The sequence below is a fragment of the Mytilus californianus genome, unplaced genomic scaffold (genome assembly GCF_021869535.1).
Source record: "Mytilus californianus isolate M0D057914Y unplaced genomic scaffold, xbMytCali1.0.p SCAF_2, whole genome shotgun sequence".
Taxonomy (NCBI): domain Eukaryota; kingdom Metazoa; phylum Mollusca; class Bivalvia; order Mytilida; family Mytilidae; genus Mytilus; species Mytilus californianus.
In genome coordinates, this window is record NW_026262668.1 from 135,890,411 (window position 1) to 135,903,831 (window position 13,421).

Sequence of the window (13,421 nt, forward strand, 5' to 3'; positions counted from 1 at the left end):
TTTAATTCTTTTTTAACATAACCATTAGTATTTTGTCAGCTATATAGTAAGTAAGTAAGTAAATTTTATTTAGAGTCGGGCATGATGTGTACAATTCAACAAGGTAAACATGAGCTCTGTAGAGCTCTTAACCGACTTGATATCTAAAAAACAAATAACAAATTATAAGCACATTTGACAAACTACACATACAAATAAAAACACATGCATAATATAATAGCTAAGCAAACATGCATAAATCAAAGCAAGCAAGCTAAAAAGAAAAGAAAAGCAATTTTTGCTTTAACTGTCACAAAGACAAAAGCTAAGCAAATAAGCTAAGCAAATAAGCTAAGCAAATAAGCTAAGCAAATAAATAACACAAAAGCAAACAATAAACAATAAACAGAACACAGGGCCAGAAGATTCCAGCTGTGAGACAGCAAAGTTATTGTCTACATGAGCTACAGAAGCAGTTTTCTGAAGGACACCATGCTGAAATAAAAAGATTTTCCGCTATATAACAGCGACTTCCTGTACTATTGTTGCAAATAAGCTTTATTGAGATTTGAAAACTGAAAAATTCTGTCATAGATTTTTAATAACTATTTACATTATTTTCAGCTATATGTATGTCGATTAACTGTACTTTTGGAGAAATAAGGATTTTTTTTAATAAAGCCACGTGTTTGAAGCAAGTCATTGTTTATTATAGGGCTTTGACTTTAATCCTCATCAGTTAAAAAAAAAATTATTTACGCTCAAATAGATATATGGTAAAAAGTCAAACTGCTTTTTGCGTTGTCAATGGACTTGTCGGGGCCTTTTATAGCCAACCACACGGTATGGGTTTTTCTCATTGTTGAAGGCCGTGCGGTGGCTTTCACTGAAAGCAGATTTTCCGCTATCTTTGGACATTTCAACTTTGAAATTTTTGGTCAGATATGTACTGACTGGTCCTTCATTTGCAGAAAATCTGCCATAGATTTGAAAACTAGAAATTCGCCATAGATTAGGAAACTAAAATTTGCCATACATTAGGATTCTAAAAAATCTGCCATAGGTTGGGGATGGCACGACGCCATATTTACCATGGATTAGGAATCTGCCATAGATCTGGAACCAACCATAGATTTGAGTCCTACATATATGCAACCCGACTTTAAATAAAGATTACTTACTTTTTTTACTTTATAATGACTGCTTATATCTGAATTCTTGTGAACTAATTGTGTGTTTTTTTTTGGTTTTTTTTTTTATTTAAATATACATTGCGTGTAAGAGATAAACCACACAAGAACAAGATTTTCGGACTTCTATTTAGGATTTCATAAAAATTATACAAATACAAATATTTTTATTGGCACAAACTCATTAACAATAAATGGTTAAGACCTATTGCATATATATAATTATACTAATTGACATGGTAGAATGAAAAGTTACATGATAACATATCATGATAGAATCATTGGAAAAGCTACATATTGATGTATCATATTAGTTCACTATTCCTTATATTTAGACACTCTGATATGAAAGAGGAAGACAGTCTAAGTAATAATGCTGAGCTATTGTTAACCAATAGAGATATGTTTTCATCAGTGGTAATGTTACGCTGTATTTTAAATATAACATTCCGATGATTTCATTTTCTAATATTTCTCGTTTTGAGGTAAATCTATTACATTGTAATAAGAAATGTTGTTAATCTTCAATTTTCCCATTTTTACAGACAGGACAGTATCTCTCCTCTCTAGGAATGTTAAGATGTCTTCCCTTTTCAATCATTAAAGAATGTGCACTTATGCGTATTTTGCATATTGCTGCTCTGTCATTTAAATTGTTTAGTGAATCAACATATGATGGTCTTTGACCCATTTTGTAGACTTGACGAAAGAAACCGAGTTTAGAAGATTCCTGTATGTTTGCATTTTGATTTTTCAAGCACTGATCATAAATTCTTTGTTTTACTTGCCTCAAGTGCTGCTTTGTTAAACTACTTTTTTCTACAAGATATGAATATCCTAATTTTTGTAAACTGCATTTAGTTTTTTTTATCCAGGGGTTTGAAAACCTTGTTGCACAGAAAATTTAATTTACAAGTGTATTTTCTGATGAAAGTATATTCTCTAAAAAAATTATGCTTGAAAATACAATTTTACTTTTGAGTGGAATTCGACCAAGCTCAGCACGACAAGCATCATTTGAAGCCCTGCAATGAAGAACAACATTTAGAGGATGTCAATGATATTAATATCAACTTTGCCATAGAACAAGATGAGCTGGCTGGTGCAGTTTACAGACTAAAAAATGAAACTTGTCCAGGACCTGATAATTACTTTTCATTACTATTTATTAATGGAGATGATAATCTGTATAGCACTTTATTATATATAATGAACAAATCATGGGATGAAGGTTCCTTACCAAAATCATGGAAACAAGCAAATGTCAAGTTCATCAAAAAAATTGGTAAACCAAACTACAATAATCCATCATCATATCGTCCAATTAGCTTAACAAGCATACTAGGTAAACTAATGGAGAGAATAGTAACATCAAGGTTAGAAGGTTATGTAGAGTCAAAATTTATATTAGATAAAGAACAAGAAGGTTTTCGACATTTCCGCTCCACCGACAATGCTTTATTATCATTTGTTCAAAACATCTTTAATGGATTTAATAAAGATGAAAGTACTATCGTATTAATGATTGACCTAGAAAAAGCCTATGATAGTGTTTGGAGAGAAGGACTTTTAACAAAACTACATGGATATGGAATTAAAGGTAAAATCTGGAAATGGATAGAGAATTTTTTAAAAGACAGAGAAGCAAGATGTAATATAAACAAGCATCAGGGACAATGGTTTAAAACTCAAATTGGGCTTCCACAAGGCTCAGTTATATCCCCCTTACTTTTCAACATCTTTATTATTGATATTTTTGCTAAAATTTCCTCTAACAAATGTAAATTTGCTGATGATGGGACAATCTGGAAAACAGGCAAAGACAAACATGAATTATTGAAGGAGTTACAAAAAGATATTAACTCTATCCATGAATGGTCAACAAAATGGAGAATAAACCTCAGTATAGAAAAAACAGAATTTTGTGTATTTTCCAGAAATGGTATGACAAAGGAGGACATCAAGATAATGTTACAAGGAAAGGAATTAAAATACAATCCAAACCCCAAAATTTTAGGCCTTACTTTAGATGAAAAATGTGATTTCAATAAACACATAGACACTGTTGAGCAAAAAGCACAAAAGTCCTTAGGGATAATCAGAAACATCAAGGGATTAGCAAAGGTATCTACAAAAATTTTAATACAAATATATCAAAGCTGTCTACAATGTTATATGCTAGCAGTGTATGGCAAATCAACAACAACACGCATATAAATAAATTAAATGCTATTCAGAGAAAAGGATTAGCCTTATGTCTCAACCAACCAACTACAGCTAGTATAGAAGCCTTAGAAGTACTAGGAATACTTCCACTGGACCTTAAAAGAGAAGAAGCCGGTATAAGACAAATTGCAAAAATAAAATCATATAAAATCACTATCCCTATTAAACAAATTTTTGAAGATTGGAAAAATATAAATGAACCTGAAAAAATAATCTCACCAATTGGAAGAATGGTATTACAGTCTGAAGACATGAAGAGGTCAACAGAGATTGATTCTGATTGTATAGAGTCTCAATTTGAATTCCGAGGGTTAGCAGCCTCAAAATCACCACCAGAGTATTGGAAAAATCTCGGAAGTTCAAAGTCTAGATCAGAGGAACAAGCATTTCAGGGAAAGACTATTATTTTGGAAAAAATACATCAACTAAAAAAGAATACAACATTAGCTTTCACTGATGGCTCCTGCAAAGCAAACACAGGTCCATGCGGGGCTGGGGCAGCTATTTTAATATCAAACAGCACAGAACATGTGGAGTTAACACAGCCAGTTTCCAATAGAGGATCTATTTTATTAGGGGAATTAGTAGCTATCAAGCTGGTAATAGATTTTCTAATAATTCCAAACAACAGAAAAAACACTGAATCCATCAAAATTTTCTCAGGCAGCCAATCAGCAATTGGAATTTTAACTTTAAATTGGAAATCAGATAATTACAGCAAAACTATTCATGATATTAAAATCGGTATATTGGCACTAAAATCTGAAGGAATCATTGTTTCCATTGAATGGACCCCTGGACACGCTGATATACAAGGTAATGAACTAGCAGATCAACTAGCTAAAAAAGCAGCACAGGAGGCAGACAAAATACAAAGCATTCCAATTTTTACAAAACAAGATATACAAAAAGGAGCAAAAGACAGTGTAATGTTAAAATGGCAAAACCGATGGGACACCAGTGATAAAGGAAGAAGATATTATTCCTTTCAACAAAATGTAAAAAATACAATTCCAAAAGACAAACCGTCAACTGAAATATATCGGATAACCACTAGTTTAAGAACAGGATATTGTAATTTAAACTCTTACAAATCAATGATATGCCCAGCACTCACTGACAAATGCAGCTGTGGACAAATAGAAACAGTTGACCATTATCTATTGTATTGTGAAAATTATGAGGAGGCTAGAGAGAAACTCCGCTCTGCACTCTACTTCATAACATCAAAACTAACACTTGAATCAGAAGTATTATTAGCAACAACAGAAAATGAAAATTACAAACATCACATAGAAGATATTCAACATTTGTTAGGGGTCTTTATTAAAGATACTGGAAGGTTCACAAAATAGATAGTTAAGGTTTTATAAGGGTTAATTATTTATTCACTTTTTTTTTTTTTTTTTTTTTATTAATTATTTAATTATTTATTTATTTATTTATTTTTCTCTGCAGTGCCACATCATAAATACAAATGTACTAATGAGTTTTATACAAAAGTGACATAAAATTACCAGAGTGATCGAAAGTACAGAGAGATTATAGTGTCAAGTTGACACTTCTAAAGACTAAAGACTAACACCAAGTGCTTCTTTGATAAATTTAATGTGTAGTTTTTCAAAGGGTTCAGAGTCCCTTAAGGATGACAAAACATGACTCGTAAATTAGTAAAAATATAGTGAATATTTATTAAGATCGGAACTGTAATACATGTTTTATCTATTCTAATAATACCGGGAGATAACTCTATGTGGGAAATCCCCTATAAGGAAAAATATCTTGGGCTAACCTGTTTACCTGTAGGCTGTTTACAGTTTAACCTATTGGCTACTCTTTAACATAAAACAGACATAGTTTTCAATTGATGGAATGAGTTATATGTAAGTAAGTTATATAAAGTAAGAAGCATGTTGCAATTCATTATATTTTTCCCAGTTAAAATTGTTATTCAAAGGGCACTTTCAGTTTCATTGGTGTATAATTACTTTGGCTGCTGATTTATATTATAGAAAATAAGTTGGTAAATTTTATTCAAAGTCGGCATATATATATACATAATAAAAAGTTTATTTAGTTCTAATGAGTTCTTACAATCAACGTAGATATGACAATAGTCACACATGTATTTACTAAAACCAGAAGTCCATTACTAGAGGAAGTGTGTGCAAGCTGTGCTATATAGTAAGGTGATCATGATGTCCCCATATCAATGGAAAGCGTCATAGGTGGTCATACCAAATCCCGTTTTATAACTATCGAATCATGGGTAAAAATATTATCATATGATAAAACAGATAACTGCTAATTAATCTCCTTCAGCAGAAAAAACATCTAACAAAAATACAGACCGAACATGGCAGGGTATTTATACATCCTTAACAACAAAAAAGACACAAAGAGATCTGAGAGTACTCACAGTTACTGACAGCTAGTTCAAAGCCAACATGGCCAATAACTAATAAAAAAAATCATGTATCTTATACTAAATATGAATCAGTACATGTCCAACATGCAATGGATTTATTGTAAAGACATCAGAGAAACGCATGACCTTGTGCAATGTCAAAATATAGGTATCAACAGATTGTAGTACCATGAAAGTGCATATGTGCATAACAACAATATTTTGTATGGTTTTAATAAACTGATAAAAAAATCAACATTTACACCAGGGCTTCCAAACGGTCGCATTTTCCAGACTTGTCCAGTAAATTATATAAATGACTTCTTGTGTTGATGCTGAAACAGACATTTTAACATAGGTCAGGTGAAAAAAATGAAGTTTTGGCGATCTTTTTGACCTGACCTTTTGCTTTAAACTGATACACATTTCCGGTCATATAAGTGACATGATGATAATTACTATCAAAACAAACCCTACTTTAATTCCCTCTCATTACAATCAAGGTTAATTAGTTCTCTGACAGCTGAAATTTACCTGTACAGGCAACAGGTAAACTATTTTGAACCGGACATTGATCGGTCTATCAAAAGTTATTTTCTTAAATTTCAACGGTTTGCATCTAATTAATTTAGTAAAAGATTTAGATAATCAGAAAATGTAAACAAATGTGATTTGAATAAAACTTTAAAAGGTAGTTATAAATGTTTTAGTGAAAAAGCGTCAGAACCACGTTGTTTGAACTAGTACACACGTGCGCAGGTGTGAGATTTAATTATGCATCCAAATTTTCAAAACTGCTAAAAATATCATTGATACCTTTATCTAACGTTCATTTCGAGTATTTTCCTGAAGAAATAAAGTGGAAAGAGCAACTGAAACTCAATCGGGCTTTGTAAACGTACATGGATTTTACTTATCCATCTCTGGTCCGTGTTTTACCATTGTCAAGTCAACATCCAGTATTTGGAAAATGTACTTTTTAAAAAGAAAGTGAAGTTATTGACAGCGTAATTTTGCACAAATAAAGAGTCTAAGACAGATACTAGTACGCTGATGTTGCACACTTCCAATGGTGCCCTGTCAATTTAACAGTTAACGCCAGAACATAGAATTTACATAAAAAATCAAGTTAAATATCGTTTTTGTGTCAATCATAATTTATATGATGCCAAACTGATTACTATGGTTGCCTTTTATTACCAAGTCTTAAAGGATTAAAATCTGGATAAGACAAAATAAAATGTCCGGCTGGCTAAAATATTTTTTGGAAGCCCTAATTTACACCAATAAAAACAATATTCAAAGATCTAATTACAGTTTTGAATTGGTAACCTTTTAAAATAAGTTTATTTAAAGGATTGATAAGTTTTACCTGGATCATCTTAATTTCTGGGCATGGTAAACAACATCACTGTAAAATTTAAGATGTGCTATTCCGTTTGAAATAAGTTTTCTACAAGTGCAGCAAAACTTGCAAACCAAATCTTTGTAGGAAGAATTTAGTAAAGGTTTTAAGTAATTTGTAGTAACAAAATCCCAGACTTAATAATTTACCAGAAATACAAAGATTACACTCATTGAAATCCAAAACTTCACTACACACATGAGCATAGCGAATGAGTTGGGATATATAAACACTGTAAGAAGGTGCAATAGGAACATCACTGTCAAAAAAAAGAAAGTTAACAATAGGGAAAGTAAAATCATCCCTTTTGTAGTAAATTTTTGTGAAGAGTTTCTGGTGTGAAAACTGAAATATCTAAATTTAGGAAAGGAAAGTTACATGAGTTATTGCTGTTGATATTTGAATATTTGAAGTAAGTTCCTTTGGGCAAATTTTGGCAGTATATTTAGAGAATTCTTGATTATTTAACGAAAAAATATCAAGATAACAGTAAGTGTTGTTGATTTTATCAATTAAATAGAATTTAAATGGATCTTAACCAACTTTGACCATAAACTGTGATTTTTATAACAGGAACTAGTCTCCTATTAAAGGGGCTATGTGTCTTATACAATATGTCAAGACCTAAATCATCACATTTTAAGAAAAAAAATATGTTAAGTTGTTTGTTAAACTTTCTTGAACATTAGCATATGGGTCATGGTTATTATAATTGAAATATACAAAGACTACTTATCCTGTTGACAGGAAGTTTGTAGGTCAATATAGAGGATGGGTAATAATGTTGAATGAAACGTTTAAACATGTTAAAAAGCCTTCAAACTTTTTTGTAAAGCAAATTGGTTGAAAAATATTGATAGGGATTTCTAGATGTTCACATTTAATTTTTATACGACCGCAAAAAAATTTTTGTGGTCGTATATTGGTATGACGTTGGCGTCGTCGTCGTCGTCCGGCGTCGTCCGAAGACACATTGGTTTTCGCACTCTAACTTTAGTTTAAGTGAATGGATCTCTATGAAATTTTACCACAAGGTTCAATACCACAAAAGGAAGGTTGGGATTGATTTTAGGGGTTATGGTACCAACAGTAAAGGAATTAGGGGCCAAAAAGGGGCCAAAAATAAGCATTTTTGTAACTTCCAGACATAACTTGTGTGTTAGTGTATGGATCTCTCTGACATTGTACCACAAGGTTCCATATCACAAAAGGAATGCTGGGATTGATTTTGGGGGTAATTGCCTCAAAATTTTAGGAATTAGGGTCCAAAAAAGGGGCAAAAAACAAGCATTTTTCTAGTTTCAGGACAATAACTTGTGTGTAAGTGTATGGATCTTTCTGAAATTGTACTGAAAGGTTCCATATCACAAAGGGAAAGCTGGAATTGAGTTTGGGGGTAATTGCCGAAACGTTTAGGAATTGGGGGCCAAAAAGGGGCCAAAAATAAGCATTTTTCTAGTTTCCAGACAATAACTTGTGTTCAAGTGTATGGATCTCTCTGAAATTGTACTGCAAGTTACCATACCACAAAGGGAAGGCTGGGATTGATGATGGGGGTAATTGCCTCAATATTTTAGGAATTAGGAGCCAAAAAGGGGCAAAAAACAAGCATTTTTCTAGTTTCAGGACAATAACTTGTGTGTAAGTGTATGGATCTTTCTGAAATTGTACTACAAGGTTCCATATCACAAAGGGAAAGCTGGGTTTGAGTTTGGGGGTAATTGCCCCTAAAGTTTAGGAATTTGGGGCCAAAAAGGGGCCAAAAAAACACATTTTTCTAGTTTCCAGACAATAACTTGTGTTCAAGTGTATGGATCTCTCTGAAATTGTACTGCAAGGTACCATACCACAAAGGGAAGGCTGGGATTGAGTTTGGGGGTGATGAATCATAAGGGGGTTCAAAAAATTTGGGGGGGGGGGATTTTTTTTTTTTTCCTTTTTTTTTTCTTTTAAAATTTTCCATTTTAAGTTGGTTATTTCTGATTTATATTTAAAAGCAAATAATAATGATATGGTAGGAGATACACGCCAAACAGGATGTGTAAATTATTATGTAATAAGTATTGTGCAATAGCAAGAAATTTTCAATTGCACAGTATTGCACAATAGCAAGAAATCTTCAATTGCACAGTATTGCGCAATAGCAAGAAATATTCAATTGCACAGTATTGTGCAATAGCAAGAAATATCCAATAGCACAATATTGCACAATAGCAAGAAATTGTCAATTGTACAGTATTGCGCAATAGCAAGAAATATTTAATTGCACAGTATTGTGCAAAAGAAGATACTTCGTATAAATTGCTTATTTCTTGACCAATTTCAATGGGGTTTTATTCTTGAATTCTTGGGGTTCTTTAATATGCTGAATCTAACAGTGTATTTAGTTTTTGGATTTTGGGCCCCGTTTTTAAATTGGTCCACATTGAGGTCCAAAGGGTCCAAAATTAAACTTTGTTTGAGTTCATCAAAAATTGAATTATTGGGGTTCTTTGATATGCCGAATCTAACGGTGTATTTAGATTCTTAATTTTTGGTTCCAAGGTCCAAAGGGTCCAAAATTAAACTTAGTTTGATTTTAACAAAAATTGAATTCTTAGGGTTTTTTGATATGCTGAATCTAAACATGTATTTAGATTTTTGATTATGGGCCCAGTTTTCAAGTTGGTCCAAATCGGGGTCAAAAAATTAAACTTTGTTTGATTTCAACAAAAATTGAATATATGGGGTTCTTTGATATGCTGAATCTAACCATGTATTTAGATTTTTGGGCCCCGTTATCAACTTTGTCCACATTGAGGTCAAAAGGGTCCAAAATTAAACTTTGTTTGATTTCATCAAAAATTGAGTTCTTGGGGTTCTTTGATATGCTGAATCTAACCATGTATTGAATAATTGAGATTTTGGATATTGGACCATAATAGGTGAATGTCCTATTTAAAATTTTTAAGTTCTTAGACCACATTCATTCTGTGTCAGAAACCTATGCTGTGTCAAATATTTAATCACAATCCAAATGCAAAGCTGTATCAAGCTTGAATGTTGTGTCCATACTTGCCCCAACTGTTCAGGGTTCGACCTCTGCGGTCGTATCAAGCTGCGCCCTGCGGAGCATTTTATTTGTGTTGTTGGTAGCTTGCTTATTGAAATTGATGTCGTCTTTATATTTGCACATCAGTTAACTACAATTGTCTGTTATTTAATATGCTCCCTGAAAATATTTGGTGTACATGTAATTATACATGATATATATGCCTGTCCCAATTCAGGAGCCTGTAATTAAGTGGGTGTCATTTTTAACCATTATCTAAAGGATATTTATTGTCTTGTCTTATTTAAAAATCTGTATTGTCTTGTCTTATTTAAAGGATCTGTATGATCTTGCCTCATTTAAAGGATCTGTATAATCTTGCCTTATTTAAAGGATCTGTATGATCTTGCCTTATTTAAAGGATCTTTATGATCTTGCCTTATTTAAAGGATCTGATTTATCTTGCCTTATTTAAAGGATCTGATTTATCTTGCCTTATTTAAAGGATCTGATTTATCTTGCCTTATTTAAAGGATCTGATTTATATTGCCTTATTTAAAGGATCTGATTTATCTTGCCTTATTTAAAGGATCTGATTCATCTTGCCTTATTTAAAGGATCTGTATGATCTTGCCTTATTTAAAGGATCTGATTTATCTTGCCTTATTTAAAGGATCTGTATGATTTTGCCTTACATGTATTTTTAAAGGATCTAATTTATTTTGCCCTATTTAAAGGATCTGATTTATCTTGCCTTATTTAAAGGATCTAATTTATCTTGCCTTATTTAAAGGATCTGATTTATCTTGCCTTATTTAAAGGATCTGATTTATCTTGCCTTATTTAAAGGATCTAATTTATCTTGCCTTATTTAAAGGATCTGATTTATCTTGCCTTATTTAAAGGATCTGATTTATCTTGCCTTATTTAAAGGATCTAATTTATATTGCCTTATTTAAAGGATCTGATTTATCTTGCCTTATTTAAAGGATCTGATTTATCTTGCCTTATTTAAAGGATCTGATTTATCTTGCCTTATTTAAAGGATCTGAATTAACTTGCCTTATTTAAAGGATAATGTATGATCTTGGCTTACATGTATTTTTAAAGGATCTGAATTATCTTGCCTCATTTAAAGGATCTGATTTATCTTGCCTTATTTAAAATATCTGAATGATCTTGGCTTATTTAAAGGATCGGTATGATCTTGTCACATTTAAAGGATCTGGTTTAGCTTGCCTTATTTAAAGGATCTGATTTATTTTGCTTTATTCAAAGAATCTGATTTATCTTGCCTTATTTAAAGGATCTGTATGATCTTGCCTTATTTAAAGGATCTGATTTATCTTGCCTTATTTAAAGGATCTGATTTATCTTGCTTTATTTAAAGGATCTGTATGATCTTGCCTTATTTAAAGGATCTGATTTATCTTGCCTTATTTAAAGGATCTGATTTATCTTGCCTCATTTAAAGGATCTGCATGATCTTGCCTAATTTAAATGATCTGATTTATCTTGCCTTATTTAAAGGATCTGTATGAACTTGCCTTATTGAAAGGATCTGATTTATCTTGCCTTATTTAAAGGATCTGAATTATCTTGCCTTATTTAAAGGATCTGTATTCTCTTTCCTTATTTTAAGGAACTGTATTCTCTTGCCTTATTTAAAGGATCTGATTTATCTTGCCTTATTTAAAGGATCTGATTTATCTTGCTTTATTTAAAGGATCTGTATGATCTTGCCTTATTTAAAGGATCTGATTTATCTTGCCTTATTTAAAGGATCTGTATGATCTTGCCTCATTTAAAGGATCTGATTTATCTTGCCTTATTTAAAGGATCTGTATAATCTTGCCTTATTTAAAGGATGTGTATGATCTTGCCTCATTTAAATGATCTGTATTATCTTGCCTCATTTAAAGGATCTGTATGATCTTGCCTCGTTTAAAGGATCTGTATTATCTTGCCTCATTTAAAGGATCTGTATGATCTTGCCTCGTTTAAAGGATCTGTATTATCTTGCCTCATTTAAAGGATCTGTATGATCTTGCCTCGTTTAAAGGATCTGTATTATCTTGCCTCATTTAAAGGATCTGTATGATTTTGCCTTACATGTATTTTTAAAGGATCTGATTTATTTTGCCTTATTTAAAGGATCTAATTTATCTTGCCTTATTTAAAGGATCTGATTTATCTTGCCTTATTTAAAGGATCTGATTTATCTTGCCTTATTTAAAGGATCTGTATAAGTCATTTTAGGTACCAGTTTATTTAAACATTTGTCCTTAGAGTAAACTTTGATATATATGACAGCTTGTTTCTAAACTGATAGAACTTTACATAGTTGGTCCAAGTTTCAGGGTGTTGTAAGTGACCAAATTTCCAACAACTTAAGTGAAATCAGAAAACCTATTTGTGATAATTGGCACTCCTCGGAATAAAAATCCACATTTTAGTTCTTTGCAAAAATTAAATAAAGTTCTGAAAAATATTAATATTTTGTTATACATCAGTTTGAAATTATCATTCTTTGTATGGGCAGTAAGCCATTTAGTCCACTACAGAACCAGTCTAAATTAGCAAAGGGAAACAATCTGTTCAAAGTTTGTAATAACAGAAATCATTATTTATTTTTAACACAATGCTAGGAACCTCTAACAAAGTTTTAGATTAAAATTGACAATTTTATTTTTGTCAGTCATGAGTTATGTGGATAATGGCCAGACTAGAGAAATTTCCATTTTGCAAGTATCTTTGTTTTCTGGGCCCATTATCTATTTGGATTGTAGTTGTGGTACCTACTCCTTCAGAACTGTAGATTAATTTTCTCATTCATGTCATTGTAGCATTGGAATAGCAATATCCTAAGTTTTTCTTTAATTTTGATATTGAGAGATTTTTGAAAATCTAATGAAGGAGTACATTAACATCTCTCATATGACTTGATGGTCTTGAAAATCTTAACTCATCAGTTCTTGAAAAAATGAGGCCCCCTTTTCCTGGATCTGTCACTAATGTCAATTTCTAACTTCTAATGGGTCTAGAATAGTTGCTAATAAATTTGATATATATATATATATATATTTAGGTATATAATTTTCCATGTAATGCCCTCCTACATATTGGTATTTTTAGTTATGTGAATTTTCTGTAAGTTTTGTACTTTCTATATCACTACCTAAT

At 31.7% G+C, this 13,421-nt stretch overlaps 1 protein-coding gene across 2 annotated transcripts in view; it reads left to right on the forward strand.

Annotated features, from left to right (window-relative positions):
- The first annotated feature begins 5,146 nt into the window (after nt 1–5,146).
- LOC127731125 (uncharacterized) overlaps nt 5,147–13,421 on the forward strand; it is a 61,480-nt gene continuing 53,205 nt past the window's right edge. The window contains exon 1 of one of the 2 annotated variants that reach the window (XM_052239991.1): nt 5,147–5,278. The gene's annotated coding sequence lies outside the window, so the exon portion shown is untranslated. Of the gene's footprint in view, nt 5,283–13,421 lie in introns of both variants that reach the window. The other variant, XM_052239995.1, reaches the window with a different exon arrangement.